The sequence below is a fragment of the Sinohyriopsis cumingii genome, unplaced genomic scaffold, assembly GCF_028554795.1.
Source record: "Sinohyriopsis cumingii isolate HCF-2022 unplaced genomic scaffold, ASM2855479v2 utg000426l, whole genome shotgun sequence".
Taxonomy (NCBI): domain Eukaryota; kingdom Metazoa; phylum Mollusca; class Bivalvia; order Unionida; family Unionidae; genus Sinohyriopsis; species Sinohyriopsis cumingii.
Window position 1 is genome coordinate 6,480,451 of NW_028315897.1, and position 20,656 is coordinate 6,501,106.

At 33.0% G+C, this 20,656-nt stretch overlaps 1 protein-coding gene across 1 annotated transcript in view; it reads right to left on the minus strand.

Moving 5' to 3' along the window:
• The window catches only part of LOC149774125 (E3 ubiquitin-protein ligase TRIM45-like), a 115,122-nt gene that overhangs the window by 1,109 nt on the left and 93,357 nt on the right, over window positions 1–20,656 (minus strand). The gene's annotated exons all lie outside the window — the stretch shown is intronic.

Sequence of the window (20,656 nt, forward strand, 5' to 3'; positions counted from 1 at the left end):
CATATGCACATCAACACTTCCAGCGCTGGAATTAATTTCGGTTTCAACTAAGGAACTAACATCTATCAGAAGTTTGATCTTAAGAAGACTTGTTAAGACCTTTATCCCTAATTGTATGATTTTATCGGACTTAATTCGCAATAACGAAAGTTCAATCTTTAAATTTGTATTCTAAGGGCATGCCATATTTGTTGAACTGCAGAAAACTCGTTACTGATCATTCTTGTCTATTAGTGGAACTGAGTCCACATGCTCCTTACATATATATATATATATATATATATATATATATATATATATATATATATATATATATATGTGTGTGAAAAAATAAGTCGAGTTATATATGACAATGAAATGTTTGACTTCCTAATAATGTAGTGCATAACCAAACTCGTGAAATAATGTAATATCACGCGGAAATTAACGTTTTATACCTCAAAGTGAAACAAGAAATGGAACACATATAAATCAGCTTGGCTTTCTTCAGTGGCTTCCTCTGGTGATATTCTGAAGTGAACATAACTTTATCGATATGTAACATTTGAAATATATTTTTGATTTTTACGTGCTGGTATGCATGTCTTATCATACAGTGACAATGATATATACAATAATCGATTTTAGTTTTATTCATTATTATTTGTGTATTCAAAGTTTGTTTCAAACAGTTATTACCTTTTTTAATAATCAGCACTGAACTGTAGGCTAGATGTTATAAAAGTGACGACATACTAAAGCATAATAAAATATATTGTTGCTTAAGACGGGTTGCCAAGTAATAATTTCCTCCTCATTTTAAATAATATGATACAACGATTATGGTAATAATGTAGTCATCCATTATCAACATTACCAGACTGACACGTGCGGAACGTTTTGTCGAGTTTGTAATGATATATAGTTAGGTACAACTATAAAGCTGGTTCACATTGAACTCATACAAAATTAATATTTTCCAGACAAACGTCGCCTTATGCTTCACAAACAAACTTCACCGTTTTGTGCCAATGTACGTAGAACCTACGTAATGGTCAGCTACATGTACTTACGTGACATAATGATGTATGTTCATCGTTAATGTAAACACTTATCAGCGGAAAGGAAATTACAAAATGCAAATAAAGTTGTGTCATTATTAACATGTACTATAACGAGAGCACGTTTCATATGTTGTATAATTATTCAGACGCACTATAACAGGAGCATGTTCCATAAGATGTAATAACTCAAGCTCCTGCATCACACTGACCGAAATCAAAATACATAACCGAGATGATATTAGACAATATGTCTATTCTGGTAAAACAACTTTGAATATAACATGTTCGTGTCTAGTGTTGGTTTCCAACATTGAAGCGCTCATGCTGATTTTACTGCGGGAACACTTAAATCTTTACACTGAATAAGTCTGCGCTATTTTAGTAATTTGCTACTATGAACAAAGTTCTCACTTATGTATAAGGTTATATTGCATTAGTTCATTCATCAACAAAATATCGTAAAACATAAGCAGTACTTAATATCAGTATATCAGGAGAAATGTGCCCCAACAATCAATGTTTGGACCACGTTTATTTGTACCATAGTAAACGATGTTGTCATTTAAATGCATTTTGATGGAAATTGTTGCAGCCGACACGTCATTATTAATGAATAGCGATTACACAATCCTAGCAGCTGACGCCTTGAAAGTGGACTTATATAAACTCAGTAGGTGGTCAGATTAGTGATTAAATCCATATGTTTTCACAAGGAATATCAGCAACCACACTTAGGAATGACAAAATCATATATTTATTAGAAATATCAATTATCATCAATAACTGTATGTACCTATTGACACTATTAAAATAAAAAACAGTTTTGTCTAAAACAAATGTAATGTGGTATGACATTTAGAACATCGTAGGCCTTGATTTCACCATATGCCCCACATGCAAACAGTATAGGACATAGTGAGAGATCGAACGCAACACATATTGTATCAGGAATATATGTTTGTTTCAACAGGAGGTTTCTTCTTCATTTATACATTCAAAACAGCTTTCATACACACGTACATTCGTTTACGTTATAATTCAATATTAACCTAGAACAAAATCCTAAATTGTTACTCTCAACGTCAATTAGGACATAGAAGCATCTGATACACTGTAGCTCTTTAAAAAGATTTCTTTAAACCTTCTATTTACATGGAATGATAAAATAAATGCGGTAAACAAGAAAACAGAAAAAAACTATATTTCAAATAAATGTGCATTTGAATTTGTCATTAAATTACAATTTTATCCTCTAAATGGAAAGTTTTCCAGGAGGAACTCTGACTGGACTAATATAATTTGCAGGTCCTTAATATATTTATAAGGAAACTGTCAGATCCATACACAGCCGACCAGCCTACGTAAGACACACTTTGCAACTAATTAAAATTTCTTACTGCGCGATTGTCTTGTAACTTTCTGAGCTATGACTCCCCAAACTGTGTTGACCACTGTGTACTAATATATATCGTCCAGTAATGGAAGAAGGAACTTATGCAATATTTAATGTATATTTGAAGATTTAACCACACACTTCCCGTTTTCTAATCTGCATTGGGATAAAACAAAGATATATTCCATGACTGAACTGGGATTAAATGCACTTATCTACAGCATGATTGTAAGGCGTGTATTTCATAATTCTCTTTTTGCATGCATCCATATATATTAATCCAATGAGGCATATGTAACACTGACTTCAGGCCTAATGTTACATTGTGGTCTGGAAGTGTCAAACACGTGAAATTCTTGGAACTGAGTATGACATGGGAAGGTATAATATAGGAAAATGGCCAGATATCAGCTTCTCGTCCTTGAAGATTGTGTGGTGGACCTGGAGTCCTCCAGTGTAAATAGGGTGTTGTGGCTGTGCCGGTACGACCCCTTGGCGTGATATGGACTCCATCCGGTTAACTAGACATAGCCGCAGTGACACGCTCGTGGAAATTGGATCCTCTCCATTATATAACCGGTTACAGTGATCTCTCTTTCTCTCTCTCTGTATGTGTGTGTGTGTATATCTATCTATCTATCTATCTATCTCTCTCTCTCTCTCTCTCTCTCTCTCTCTCTCTCTCTCTCTCTCTATATATATATATATATATATATATATATATATATATATATATATATATATATGCATACATACATACCTATATATGAGCAACAATTTGTTGACCAAGGTATAAAACTGACTCAACGTATGCAGCTGTGACAATTGGTTTAGATATAACTACAAGAATATACTAAAATAACACATGTAAACGAAATATCTAATGTAAACAAAAATTGGAAAGCTGGCTCAGTGTTCACATCAAATGACAAAAGCGTATTGTACTAATGCACTGCATTAATATGCAGCTGGTTTTGTATCCAGGAATAAATGTAACCAGCAGTGATTTGATGGTCTTTGCATAACACATATCTACTTTGAAGGTAGGATATACGTTGTTCAATTGAAGATAACTGTGGATGTAGGAAACAAGCATAAAAAGATACATGCGTTCAGCCACTTATCTTGGTCGTGTACTTCCAGAAAACCCCTATGAATTGGATTAAAATGTACCTCTCATGCAAATATTTCCGATGTTTATCGAAGTATAAAATGATGCTGATCATATTTACGTCACCAATTACGGAATAATTATGCACATCAACCACGTTATTTCATTGTCATGCTTACAGATAAAATGACTAACAGCATTCATATTAATAGCAAAAATATGAACAGTTAATTTTGCAAATGTACATATATTGGCAATGATGCCAATTTTCTCTAGTATAACCAATGAATAGTATAATTAATATCACACACCTATATACATCTATCTATCTATCTATCTATCTATCTCTCTTTCTCTCTCTCCCTCTTTATATATATATATATATATATATATATATATATATATATATATATATATATATATATATATATATATATATATATATATATATATATATATATATATATATATATAAACATTTATCTGCAGAGAAAAGGAAAGCACTGTGAGCCACCTAATTAGCATTTTATAACACAAACGCACACACACTCATAATATTGGTTATATAGTGACATAATAAATTTATTAAAGGTTGAATGTTCAATTGTTCTGTATGCTCTGTGTGAAATAATTAAACGATTCCAGCGATGCAGTCATGTGTTTCAAAACATGCATATAGGTAGAATTAGAGAAGAACGTTATAACAGAGTAAGTAGAACGTGTACGTGTCCACAACGATGATTTAAATGTGGTAAGGTTAAGCAACATTAAAGAGTCAAATAGACTTCATCTCAAAACGCAATTGTAAAAAACATGCGGTAAAAGCAGTATCTGTTTCTGAGGCAAATATCCTTCACAAGTATCTCTCACATTGCTGCACAAGAACATTATATCGCTAACACTTCGTTTCCAAAAACAATGTAAAGACACGGCACTCACGTGAAACAAGAAAACGTGCTTATGAGGAGAGAGTTTTATAGTTAGGAAGGTTGCTATTCGTATGGACAGGGAATGCTCCGCATGTGTGGAAAAGGGTTTGTCCAAAAGGTAGAATGTATATATATATATATATATATATATATATATATATATATATATATATATATATATATATACATAGAGAGAGAGAGAGAGAGCTCCGTTTTACGTGTGCAAACACCTTTAGTCATGTTATTCGGTTGAGTATCTATTGTCTTTTCCACAATTCGAAGAGACTGTGAGCAAACAGTATTGCGGTGGTTAGGACGGTAAGGTTTGACTCGACACCGTGTGTATAGACGTAGGGGTATCTCGGAGACTTCTTAGAGATAACCAAATGTCTGGCTTGAAATCGAACAATTCATCGTGTGTCGTGAAAAGAAACATCAAAGCAATATATATGGACTATCCCATATACAACGTAACAATTCGAAATATTGAGTGTTCTAGACCCCATCTTTGTTACATTTTCAATTTCCCACTAGTATAGCGGAATAAACTAGGTTGCAGGTGGATAATAAGAAACAACTGCTCCATTGACTCTAAGGTTCAGAAACTTAACAGATATTTCGCCTGATCAATTTAAGCTATAGCAAAGACAAAAATCGGCATTGTTCTCATCATCGGAGAACAATGTGACCGGTACCTTTCTTAAGATTTTAAACCGGTGGTAAGAATCAATGTACAAAAGAATTTACCACGTCGGATGGTAGTAATTTTTTCACCTTTAGATATGGAATACGGTATATCATTGTATTGTTCTAGGATAATTCTGCACCAGGAATTCGCGATGTCGGCTGGCAAATGTGCGAAATATTGTAACCGTGGAGCTCGAAGTAGGTGATAAAGTGTTTATATATCTTCCCTCTAGTAGTGGCACATTGTAAGTCAAACGTAAAGGGTCATTTTATGTCAAGCTGGTGAAAGGCTAAATGTACAACATATTAGGAATGGACATAGTTTGGAACATATATGGAATATTTCATGCAAATAAGTTAAAGCGGGAAGTAGTAATGCCTGAGCAAATGATAGGATAGATATGCTGAATATGGTATGTACTATGGTCATCGAAGACGAGTCGGGTGGCAAACTAAAAGTATTCCCCGGTAACGAAATTGCTCTTGACTTCCCCATGTAGGTGGGAAAAGACGTAGTAGCTAATATTAGCATCATTCTTTCAAATAGATTTTCTAATTTGTATAAGGACAGGATAACAAGCATGAAAAAGACGTAGGCACCTCACAATCAATCAAACTTAAAGGACATACAATACACTCTAACAATCGACTTAAAATTAGGTAAAATGCCAGACATGAGGGTAATTGAACCATCACACTACACCTTCCCGTTCCGCGTGGTGTTGGTCAGAATGAAAGATGGCAGAAACATTGTTTTGTACTGACCTTCGCAAAACTATCGTTTTTGATGTGGAGCCGGTGCAAAATATGGAATATTTTAAACGTGGTAGGGAAACAACATTTATAAATTGGGTCTCATGACCATTGCATCTAGCATATGTTGAAAGCCGATTATGCCATACGTTAAAGACATACCTAACCCCAAAATATTTATATAACTTGAAGTTTGTGTCTTTCGTACTAATCACTTCAGTCGCATCAGCATCCGTCATATGCGCAAATTGTTAAAAGGAATGGGAAATGTAATTATAATGACGATACTCTTCTGCACACGAATTACAGCAAGAAGCATATTACGGCTTTAATCAACTTGTTTGACAAAACCTATATCGCCAATCTCACAGAAAGAACCAGCAGATGTAATACGGTATGGAATGCTTTGACCATCGAATAAGTGAGTCTTGGTAGATGGTACCGAAACCTGAAACAAATTCATGCAAACAGATTTGCTTCTGGACCAGAAACCGACAAAAAAAATTAAATTGATCCTTTCTTAAATAGACCTTTACATGAAATGTGTATTAAAACATTCATTTAAAACTAACCCGCTGACTGACTTGACTAGTAAAGAACAAGCCAATAACGTGTCTTGGGCTTTGTTCCCGAAAGAAAGATTTAACTCTCTTCTGTTAAAGTAGAGAAGTACATTAACCATAATTTGTCAGAGCTAAATAACCCATTATTTAAAAATACGGAGGCAACATGAGTGGAAGTTTTACTATTGGCGGAAAAGGGGAAAACGTAAATTGCTCACTCTGGAGCAAAACTAATTCCTGATCGAAAATAATCAGCAGTCTGTGGTGAATAGGAAAATGTCGCGTACGCCTTTTCGGAAAGGAATGTGTTCATGAAATGTGTCATAAGCCAATTGTTTTTATAATAAATAGACATTTACCGTCTCAAGATTAACAGATTTGGCGCTGATTATACATATGCATCGCTTACAGATCGAGGAAATTAATATATTATGCAGTAGCGATAAATCAGCAGCAGTAAGATCAAGGTGCAAAAGGATAATCATTAAAATGTTCTTGCAAACATCTTATCATTTATTTGGATTCTTTAAATTTGTCAACCATCACTTGTTGACATCATGGATTATTTATTTCGGTTAGATATGTTTCTATCCATTTAAGGAAATCAAAAGCATATGGACCATCAACATAGATTGACGACGTTTGGATCCATTGACACGTATGTATATTAATTTCGATTATTTCCTGGTTTACCATCATTAGGTTTGTTAAAATACACATTGTTTGCTTTAGCGTCGATACTGTGTCAATCAATCATATCATAGTCTCTCAATATTTGTTTGATGTTTAATATTTTGTTTGAAACGGGCACCATGAGCTAGCACATGTTTACCAACATAATGCATTGAGTGTACTTTGTAATTATCTAAAGAAACCAATATAAGTTATGTTTGATGTTTTGTACATATTATAAGGTAGAAATATGCCTCATATCTTTTTACGCTGAGTTTTCTATAAACTTGTTCGAGTTATTGTATTTCAGTTTAATTAAATCTTTGAATTGTATCAATGCCTGCTGATTGCTGGTTTTTTCTGGAGGTAAGCGTTTGATCTACATCCTTGTTGTCTTATTGTATTCTGGTTGTATTCATTTTTATATTGGGTTCAGTTATGTTATGATGCAGTTTAGGAGGAGTTGTTTATTTAAAATTTGCTCATTTGGGAGTAGCAGGGTGATCATTGACATCCTTGTTGTCTTATTGTATCCTGGTTGTATTCATTTTTAAATTGGGTTCAGTTGTGTTCCGATGCAGTTTAGGAGGAGCTGTTTATTTAACATTTGCTCATTTGTGAGTAGCAGGGTGATCATTGACATTTTAGACTATATCATTTATTTCGAATCATTGCGAATTTATTCAAGGGCACTCTGGATTATACAATTATGATACATCAATACTTTTAGCACATCAGCTCTTCCTAGACTATTAGCACAACAGCACATTATATACTGGATTTCCTGGACTTGGGATAGCATCTTAATGATTATTTGGAATTTAAATCACAATATTGTAATGTCATTTCAAATGTTCGTTTACCTTGTGTTTTAACTTGTATTCTAGGAAAATAAATTATTTCATGAATTATATTAAACTTGTTAATGTTTTCATTATTTTTCTGATGCATAGTGTAAAACCATATTGTAGTCCGAATTAAATAGGTTAATCAAGCTATACTTTGAATTGCCCTAATTCCCTAGGTTTTCTATCTAATTGTATACAAAACCAATCAAATTAGTAAAGTGTTGTTATTGCATTTATACGCTTTCAGGTACAAATCAAAATTCATGTCATAATTTATTAAACGCTTATTTTTGATAGTTTGTACTAAGTATTTTCTTAGATTCTGTCGACATGCGTATAATATAAGCTTTTAGTTAACAAAGTGCTAATTGTATCAGGCATTACAATTTCCACCTTTTTGTTATTTTTGCCATATAGCAAGCAAGTAGCTGCTATTTGCTTTCGTAGCTTTCTTAAATGTTAACGAACACAGAATCAGTGAAGCCACTGCTAGCTACACCTGGAATTTGAATTTCTACACCTTGGAAAGTTATTACATTTGCATTGTACTACTTTCTTTCGGTGAAACTGTAAGTGCAAAATCTTCATGAAAGAAGCGTTAGTGCACCGTTTTATAATAAAAAATCGAGTTGGTTTAGTAACTTTCTCGTGTTCACTTGCAAGTTATGAGAGATTGTATTCACTGATTCTTTTGTTTCTACCTCTCCATTACTACATAGATTTCGTTATATTTGAACCGTATTTACATTATTTCCTTCATCTATCATATCAAAAATATCATCTGATAAAAAATTCACCGTCTAATTGGTTCAATGCACACAATAAACAATTGTTATATATGATTAGTACTCTGCTTCTAGTGTTATAACTCTGGTCTAACTATCAGCAGCTACTTTAATGAAACAAGGTTTTCTCCCGGATTGCAATTATCAAATGATTAATCTCAATGTTTTTTCCATTATACAAGCACACAACTGCTCACCATTAACATTCGTAGTTTTTCAAATCGTCTCAATTATTAATGCAACATATATATCGTTTTCTGAAAATAGCTCTTCCTCATACAATATTAATTAATCATTTCTCCGTTTCAGTCTTCAAATTTATGTACCACTCACTCTCCTTAAATTACAATTCTGATGACAAGCAACATGTAATATACCTGTAGCAAAATTAGACAACTTTTTAGATTCTGTCTCTCTACCTATTTCATCTATTGGTATTGGTTATGATGTATCTATTGACAATGAGCCAAATAAGTCAACTCATACATTTTGAAATGTTGCTAGGTTACTGTTTTAAATGGGCGACATGTTTATTGAAATGTGATGCGACTTATTCAATCCTTCAATAGGTCCCATGATATATCTACCCATTTTCTGGATTCATTATACGTACAATACTTTCCCAATTAATCGTAGAAGACTCCAAATAAATTCATTCACTGGTACAAACGTCTCGTCTGAGTAAGTGGATATGCATCTATTTTACATTTCTTCATTTAATAACGCCATAATGTGAGGTCATATAACTTATTCCAATGACAACACTGTATTTCGGTTCATTTTAACTTACTAAAGATGTATGTAAACGCTTCGTGTACACACTTTACCTAACTTGGCTTTACTTTCTTAGTCTAGGCATATTTTGCAGTGACAAAGATCAGAGGTGGAATAAATTCATGGCGATTATTATAATTTTATTATGTTTGTATATCAACTATTCCTGACTTGAACTAGTCACCTACGTGACTAACGTAAGAAAAATATAGGGATTTTTTAAAACTACTTTTGTAATGTGTAAATAAAATATTTTATCAAGCAAGCTATACGCTCGTAACGCTTTATCCTATTGTGGACAGTCAGTTTCATTTGACCCCAACTGATTAATAGTTATGAAGACAGCGAGCCTTAACAAACATGCCATATCTCCTTTAGGTATGGTTCGATATACTAAGAAAAGTAAGTTTCACTTAATTGTTATGGTCGACATCATCGATGATCAGCAAATTATGTAATACGTAGGCATAATACGCAATGCAGTTATAAATGTACATTGGATAGTAAGAAAGACAAATGTCGATATTAGAATTACTATTCAAGACATCATTAATATTACATGACTCGTGCACACTTATTCGTAATAAAACATATTGCATATGGAAATTGAAAATAAACTTAGAGGATAGATCTTGACTGGCAGGTCATGAGGCTGGGGATCCCTGCCATTCGCGAATAATACGAAAATGAACAAACTGTTTCGATAGTCTGTATGCCTATCAAGAAATATACGAAAGAGAGCAATTCAGAGAACTTGAAAAGGCTATTTCTGTGGAATGATAGCTGTAAACAGGACCGAATCAGACGGAATAGTTATATGCGACCTTGACTCAATTTAAGTTATGGACAAATCATTTTTCTAGATTGTTACTCCATGACGATACTTATCCGCATGATTATAAATATACCCGGATCGACGTAACAGGCCTTAATCAACACAGCAAAAGAAAACTGTTCCAACTTTTATAAATCCTTTCATCCAATGCATAGGATAGAAGGCATCAGCTGTGAAAGTGTGTCTTCCAATAATAAAAAATAAGTGGTAATGACGGTATTGATGATGATAAGTTACTGTTTCCGGACCTTCAAAGCATTATACCGTTATTTGGAATTTGATTCACAAAATAATATGAGACAAATAAATACCCAAACCTCATTAAATAATTAATGGCAATAACGCTATTTAAAGATAGGACGAAGGGCTAATTATACATGAATACTTATAGGAATATAACTATAGCTCCAGTCACACACGCCTAAAAAAAAGTTCTATAAAGAGAACAAGTTATTGTTTACTGAACAAAACTCTCTTTTCCAAACCCATTACTGCAGGGGTTTAGAAATAAATTCGGTAATGTCAAGTTATGAATTAGTTTTTTATGGGAAACAGTCTGTAGAAATACTTTTTTAAGCAGTGCTTAGGTCAGGCCCATACTTTGCGTGGTTCATCTCCTAATGATACACGAGTTGATCACTAAACCAAATAAACTTTGCGTGGATACGTGATTATCTCAGCATCAATTACGTTTATTTAGGAGACGAAACCACTTGAATGGTTCATTCGCATCATTACATGCAACATTTGCTTAATGAAATGTCAAGCTATACGAAATTATCCAGTCTTATATAACACAAAAGAAAAGCTCTGCTGTTTTATTCGCTAGCAAAGAACTGTCTTTTTTTTCCCCGATTTTCTCTTTGACAAAGCCCAAACCAAAACCTCTTAGTAAAAAATACGACTTATGCCGCTGTTCATCTAACATGCTATTTAAAACCAAAATAAAGAAAGAGAAGCACAATGTGATTAAGACAAACATATGTATATGCCATTTTATTTTATCTATATTGGCAACGGCGAAATCAAGCCCTTAGCAAGTTTTAAAATCGAGGAATAATTCAAGTACGTTCTATTCTATACGTATGTGAACTACGGCATTTTACATTCAGTGACAGAACAACTCGAGTTGTATGAGAACTATACAGTGACGCGTGTGCAAGCTCTATTATCTAAAGCTTGCTTACGCGTCCCTGTACAGATACTTTAGGACTTTGGCTAATGTATCAAGGGTAGAGAAGGCGAAATATTCATCCTTCAATAGATTGTGCTCGGGGAATGATAACTTATATGGAACAGACATTCACTATATGTTAATGTCAGCATTTGACAAATTCGTTCAAAATCCAGAAAGAGAACGCATTCTCAGAAAGTAGAACGTGATTTTTCTTCACAAAAATGTAAAATAATAAAGCGTCGATATCGCGTTTAAAACGAGTTGTGTAAACTTGGAAAGTTACCAAAGGTTGTTTCTCTAATCATTAATCATTCTCAAAATCATAAAGTGCATTGGTAAACTGTTAAAACAGCGCACTAACCCCTGGCCACTGAAATACAGGCGGGAAATTGAAGATGGTGGTCTTCGTGCAGGACATGAAAACAAACCACCGCCCATTAAGCCTTCTGTCTTTATTGCATTTATTTAGCATTATGTTTTGACTTTGAATATAAATTAGGATGGAGATCTCACGAAACGTACCCTATCGTTTATATTTTTTGCAACAAGTAGGAATGTTACTAACGTCAAGATCGATGATTTATATTCACACGACATATTTCAACGAATGCGAATCTCAAACTTAAAGTCATCTTTCAGCTATAGAAAAACGTGTGTGTAGTGTTACTGCTGTAGTTTATGTTTGGCGACATACTGCCTAGGACTCACTAAGGTACTAAATTCCCAAGCGGCTATTGGGAACAAACACAATATAATCTTTGACCACTAAATAACTGAATTTAAATAATGTAATCACTTGCAATATCCTGATGAGAATAACGCAAACAACCAACGATTGAATTTTGCATTTGTTGCATGGAGATTTACAATATTCTAAAATATTGACATTCCAGAAGTAAAACCTTTCAGTCTGTAACTTTCGAGAACAGGGTGACCGAGTGGTCGAATTCTGACGCCTTACGGATCACTGACATCTCACTTCCGCCAGCGTGGGTTCTTGAGCTAGGCCAATGTATCTATGTGAGAAAGTTGTCAGTAGCTTCCAGTGGGTCTGATGTTCTTAATGTGGCTTCTTAATCCACCACTTTAACTGGCCGCCATATATGGCTGAGAATTGGCGTTAGACCTCAAACCAATAACAAGTTCCTTTTAGAAACTAGATCATATCAATAATATACCGAGTTGATTAAAAGTATACTGGAGATGATTGTTGTTGTTTTTTTTTCCACAGACAAACAAATCATTTGTAGGTGAACGCAACTGTGTGCTTTGTATATGTTTTCTTGTCTGAGAGAGAGAAGATGCCGGACAAATAAACATATGAATCATCTTCGCAGACGTGTTGGATTTGAAAGCAGCTACCTAGTAAATACCAGCCTTCCTTATTTTCGATCGATTTCAGCATAATTTTCTAGACAAAATGATATATTACCGATATTATCAATTAATATGTACGAATAATGTATATTGTATAGTGGATATAACAGTGAGTAACATATTTGTTATCTTTAAGACGTTGTTCCAAGTTATCGTTTTAAAAGTTAACTATCACACACTGCAACTCAAGCAGGTAACTCCTAAAAGTTTTCACTTTACCGCAATCGCCACATCGTAATTCTGTCATGGCCCATTTCAAATGGAACATATTCCACTCCAAACTATCTCTGTGTGCATGTGTAATGGTGTATCTGTTAATTCACTGCATTCATAATGCCGTTTGCCATACTTGAATTATTTTGGGTTATACTTTGTTTTCTACTCAGAAACAAATTCTTATATGTGAAGTAATTATATTATTCAAGTCTAATTATGGATTTTTAATTCCTTTATTCTGTCAGTCTATTCCTTTTGCCCCATTCCTTTTTCACTTTGTATTCTTTGTATTTTTCTTTTGTTAGAAAATCACAGTATGCATGTCTTCATTCTTGGTAGATTTTGTAACATATTGCATTATGCGCATAAAGGAAAATACATATATTTACTTCTCTTTGAACTTATATTATTCTTTTGCAAAACATGCAACTCAACTGATGATAAATTATTTCGAAATAATATTTATTGATTATAATATCAGCTGTCATTTCTCGACTCGAAACACTGGCAAAGCATATTAAGTGGCATTGTATCCTCTCCTCATGGTGAGACTTTACTAAAGTACGCTCTCTGCCATTGTTTTCAAATATGAATGTCTTTCATTGGCTGAAGTCAATGTAGTGTGCTTAAAATACCGGCAAATATTGTTTCATAAGTTCTAGCAGAATTAAACCTAAATGGAGTGGAATATAGTGCCTTAAGGTATTACCGATATGGAAAAATTAACAGCTGTTGAAATATGAACGAACATAATATGGAAAACAAATGGGTCTTGCTGGTAAAGACTGGTTCCTAATGAATGTAAAATTTAGTGACAAGAATATTGTGGGGGTTTACTTGATTCCTTACTGACAACAATATAGACAATGTAGTAGTCGTTAATTCTCTACCTCTTCCTAGACTTGAATTTGAAAAATGCATTACTGATATTAACACGTCACACCTCAATACGCAAAAAACACGATTGACAAATATTTGAAACAAAAATTGTTATTTGTCCGAACGTTAATATTAATATAGTTCTTTTATCGATACCATAGAGCAGGGTAGACTCTTAACGAAAAATAATCATTATTTTAGACATGCTAGATAGTACACTTTGTTTTGTGCAAAAAATCAGGGAATATTTAAAAGAGTTTTACCTCTCTGTTGTCTTAAACTAAGTAAGCGAAATAGCTACAACTACAACAATATGATTTCTTCACCGCGATGTTTGCAGTAAACAATAGTTAAAATCAATTAGTATATTAGTTATTGCTATCATGTAGCAATAAGTGTAATATTTCAGACGATATTGTACCCAAACATGTCTCAGTGATATATGTCATGCTAATAAAATGTAAACATTTTTCAAGATGGTTCCAGTCATGTTGTATCAGATCAGGATTATATATCAAGCGTCACAAAATATATATAAGAAAAAGACGCTAATGATAGGACAATTAATGCAATATCAGATTTGTATTGTGACATGAATGAAATAAAGATATCTCTAAACAATCACTATATTTTACAATAAACGAGGATGATATGCACAATGTTGCATATATATAATTACTGATAAAGACTATAGCAATGGTGAGAAAAGGTTGGAAACTGGACTGACAAACGATAACAACTATCTTGCGCAGCTACAAAAAAAGAATGTCTTTAAAGACGTGAATAAAAAGTTAGTCAATAATGGTAATATAATAACAATTATAATTATATTTCATTACATATAATAAATTATTACTTGATTTTGGTTGAAACAATTCATGATTTAGCAACTCCCAAATATGAAATATCTGAAATATCTGATGGGAGAGAAATAGTCATAGTACAATCTCCGTTGTGTAGATGGTTATATTTTCCAGTGTGATAAAAATGTGAAACAACTAAATGAAGATATTTAGGTTATATAACTAAGTATAACTTAATTCTTAGAAACAGAAAAATAATTACTTTAAAAATAACTAAAACGAGGTATTGTGCATAGTAAAGTGATATCATTATTTGCATACTTCATAAACAACATTATTCCATGGTACCATCAGGAGTGGAAGATATGGCATAGTTCTAGTGTCATTTTGTACTCTTCTAAAACTGTCAGCTTCAGAAAACTTGCCATTCTATATACCTCTAATTTGCATATTGCAACTATTTGTTGTCTAATTGTCTCTGTCTTTGTACCAACAATTCGTTTAATCAATAATTATGCGGGTCCCACTATATCACACCACAACGCATATATTTCATACATTGCAACATCACACTTGCTTTTAATCAAACAGACTTTGTGTGAAGACGATTGCTTGATGCCAGCTAAAACGTGTTGGCCGTAGATAGTTGTTTCAATATGGTTAAAAATTTGTCGGCTAGAGAAACGGCTTTCCGAAAAAGCACAATATAAAAAACTCATAATGTAAGGACCTCTGCCAATGTTCCAGCTTGACCAAAGAATGGAACAAGCAACTCAAAATCGTAGCGATTCTGAACATCACTTACATAATCATCTAGGTGGCATTTCAAGACAAAAGTGTGCGTCATGATATGTATTATGCTACCTCCAGTCAATATAATATCAGTACAGTTATCTAGGAAAGGCGCAAATTTTATAAATGAGTAAAACTTGGAGTGGACTGTGACGTGGAGTTAGGCAAACCTGTGTATTCTTGGATACTGGCACTACTCACGCGATGTAATAATTCAAATTGCACCTTTACAGTCTATAATGCAAAGGTATATCAAGGAAACCAAGGGATTATTGTGACTTTTGCCGTCACAAAACAGCATGTATAGCTTCCGAATCGTAATCGATGCGTTGCTTTAACGGCTTTATCGAAGACGTAACTATTTTGAACTATATGCCTTAGATATAGGAAAGGGACATAAAAAACAAACCAATTTTACAACCAATTTCCTTGGTTATGATCCATGAAAATTCGATATAATCAAAACATTTCGAATCAGAAGATTAAAATTAAAATAAATGTGTGAGCTCCCTTATCCTGGTGTATATCATACCAATATTATATCGAGGGGACTAACATTGCTATTTTGATGAATCTGTATCTCTTCTTTCTGTATTTGTTATGAATTCAATTGTAATCAGTGCTGATCATTTCAAATTTCTTGTTATTTCCACGTACAGAGTGATCATTATTATGTTCATTTGTGTGTTGCTGATATATTTCATATGCTAGAGTGTAGGCGTGAGAGAGATGAGAGAGATACAATAAACACAATTTAGACCAATTCCATCTATACGTCGTGGCCGACATTCGCATAAATAAGAACCTTGAAAGGAGTGCACAGTTCACGGTTTGTAAAATAAATAATAAATAAAACACGGCACGTATAACAAGATACCAAGTTTTATTTGTTAAATAATTATTTGCCGTTATATTATATAATTTATCCTGTTACTGGATCATATGTGAAGTGACACTTTCGAAGGGAAATAAAGTCGAGTATTTCAATATATCATCAAAACATACTACACTGTAAAATCATTATGTTTCTAAACATGCTCTGTATATTTTTTTTCTCCGTCTCTTACACTTTATATATTCAAATTAGTCTTTATTTATTTTTAAATTGTTTTAATATTCCCGACATACTCCATTTGTATTTTCGTACTGTACATAGTTTATTATTTACCTATTATATCTGCATCATAATAATTTATGTATTGTTCTATTTTGTTTGAAAAAATATTTTTGCACAAAACTTATCGTTGGAACGTTTCTTGGTTATAATCACAACTAACACTTTTTCGACTTGATTCAAAACTATATATGTCCCGTATACCGTTACATAATCCATATGATTACACCCTTTATTTAACTTTTCTCTCTTTCTTTCTTTCTCCTAGACCTACATGTGAAACTTTATTGTTCAAATTTGTGCAGGCTTTTTTCCTTATACCATGAAACAATCACTCTAATTACTTGCTTCATGTAACTCTCTCTATCTCTCATCATCTTCTTCTTTAATTTTCGAATATGTGCAGTTAAGCACATTTTGTATACTGTATGCAATAACATTAAGGATAATTTAAAGTCCAACGATGATTCTAAGAAAAATATTAAAATATGTGGTCATTGTTCCTTGTTCAGTTTATTTCTTTCTGTCCTGCTTATATCTTTCTCAGTGTGTGCATATTTTAAATAGTTGTAACGGCTGATAGATAAAATATACACCAGTAGCATAACGTAAATATATACAGAAGTCTGTTACGTGAAACCACACTTTCTAAATATCCCATTATATAAATTTGTTTTAACTTAGACATAGTTACTGGTTCAAAACTAATGTCATATCAAGTTTGTATCTACTTTTCTTATCACATATATATTATACCTAGACATATTTTGCATCCCAGCTACCTTAATAACCTTGTTACCTTGGATAAGATATCTTTTAAAAAAACAATGCATTTATAACACTTAATATAATCGGTTTTTATATGTTGCATAATAATGGTCCAATCAGAATGTTTTTAATGATGTTCACAATGTTCATTGGAAATACAAGCAATCTCTTTGACGAGCTGTTTAAAATGATGCATCCCTGTTGAGATTGAATTATATTGTGCATATTTCACACTGTATGATATGGACAAGGACATTTCATGTAATCTCTAATGTTTCTTGAGCAAACTGGCAAAAAGAGGGGATCTTAGAAACGACAAATTTACAATGTTTACGTATTTAATAAAAAAAAAAGCTCGATTTGATGGGAACAAACTAAGTATGTCATCGTTCCTTCTTTTAGATATATGCAGTGTTCAAGTGGATATAACGTTGGTTGTTTGTTGATGATGGTAATAAATGATCGACAAAATGGAAACTTGCTTCAAAATGAGTTAGCATTTCGAAAGGAAAACTCAACCACATGTGTGATAACCATTTTGAATGCTGATAAAACAGAAGTTGTATATTCGGAAATTCAGTTCAGCTCAGCATCCATAGATCCTAAAATGTCTTTAAAGTTCGCTTTTTGTAGTTTAATATGGTCTGAAGACATGGATACGTTATTTGTGTGAGAAAATAATTAAAACGTGCACAAGACATGAAAATATGTAATCAGATTATGTTTGTGTACATATTCATTTCATACATGATCTTCATTTATTCCGTGTTTTGTGTATAATATGTATATCATATATTTTCACACATATAACATGTAGTATTCACCACATTTGTACAGTAAATTATATCGATTTGGTTATTGTTTTATAGCTAAATGACGCTGTTGTTTCCTCGTTGTCGAAAAAAGAGTTGATATATCAGAGCATTTGGATTCAAAGTAAGTATCAGTAAAACTAAATTGCTGAGTTGGCAAAGACAGCAACAAAATCCACTTCAAATATATTTTCACAATATAGCGTATAAGGCTGTTACATTGTTCACAGTTTTAAAAATTAAATTTGGCTTAAGTGTTAATATGTATCCATCTCACAAATATTTGCCAGGTCGTATTTCAATGTCATTATCGGCACGATAATCTTTAATGAATATGCTAGTTTGATAGTAAAAGTGGTTAGTTATTCGATACTACCATCAGGTCGAACGTATAGCTTACGTTATTCCAACGAACAAATTTTGCCTAGCATATATCCGGTGTGAGAAAATCTGCAAATACACTGATCTTCGCTACAGATTATCTACATGAAATCGTAATAAGCAAATGCTGGTGGTGATAGGAAAACCACTATTCAATGTGCATTATATAATTTCGCAGCATACGTTGCAAATGAAAATACATTTAATTGGAAAACGTGAAACTTTAATGGTGTGGAATAATTTGCTACATTTATTTTACTCCAATGAGCTAACGCACTGGATATGACTGATACATGCTTAGAACGTTATAATATCAATATCAACTAAATTTCGGAATAAACCGTTATGTGGACGGATAGGATTTCCATAAAATATGTACTGATATTGTGAATATAATAAATATATAACACAAATTGTACCACACAAAAACACAAAACATGATGTGTCGCATTTACTATAAAAAGTAAAAGGTAATGATCAGAGGAATACATAGGAAAGAAATATATTAAGAGATAGTCAAAAAGACGGTTTGTTGAGCACCATACAATTGCTTTTTTATTGTAACATGCTTTTGACACTGATTACTATTACACATTATATCCGAATTTAAGCACATTATAGTTGTGATACGTTTCTCACCGAGTACAATTACAAAGATTATCCTAATTTAAGAACATTACAAGGATAAGGCTTTTGAGACTGGGTATTAAAATGTTGGAATTTCACTGGTCATAACTCTGACTTAAATGTCTGGCTCCAGCATGCGGTCTCTAACATTAAAAACAAACACGGAACGTTGGAAGAGTGGATGGATCAGGGATATGCAATGTATTGTCTTTTTGATTTATGTCACACGTAAATACAACACAGTCTTTCAACTCCATATTTATTCAATCTGTATTTAAGTGATTCAGTATACACTTTTCACGCTATATCACATCTATTATCATTGCATATCCCCACTGTATAACAGTTAAATCTGGAATTAATTTGATCACGAAAGGCTTCTCATACTCTTCGTGCTATAACATATATTTGTTTCGTTCTGACGCCTCTTAATTAGTGTACGAGAAACTTACACCATGATGCCAACTCAATGACAGTTTACTATAAACTTCACTGGGAATTTATGATTTGAAAGCTCTGTTATTCGCCATATTTTCAAAGTTAATATTAATCCACTGAACATTAGTCGATAAAGCTATAACTTTTAAACCTATTAGTAGATATGCATATATCCAATATTAGGTGAAAGCTTGAGTAACTACGGAGCTCGAAGTGATACAGTTTGATCATATATTGTTCACCAGTGTGAATACAGTGTGCGTTTCATTCTTTAAACTTTAGACATATCATAGATATGTAAATACGCGCATTCATTAGAGCGTTTTACTTACAAACACTGGGTCATATTATCACATAATCTAGTGCTGAGTCTCACTGCAAATTATTTGTTGGAACCTCAGCTGTTTCGATTCGGTTCCGACGTTGAGTACCATATTGGTAAATTAAAACCACGATCACCCATGTATATGCTATCGAAACGTGATCAAATCTTTTCAAAGCTGCATTTTCAGCAACATACTTGAAGAGATTTCTGCTATCCCAAGTACAATTTCGAACATGGTTTTCCTGTCTTATGCCAGCTAGTTATTGGAAACCAAGGATCGTGAATTATCGCGCAGGTTTAGAGAGAAGACGAAGATAATAAGGGAAGACACGTGTTTTATATCATTGCAAGACTAGCAAGGCAAGATTTTCTGCGTTATTGCAAGCTACGTAGAGAAAAATGTTTTCTACTGATTTGGAGTTCAAGTACATGTTTTAGTCAGCATTACAAGAGAAGAAACAATACTACTAAATATGAATATATTCCGAGATTTTTGAAACTCTGCTTGGTTAGTTTTCTACATTGAACCTTAAACTTAGTCTGCTAATGTTACT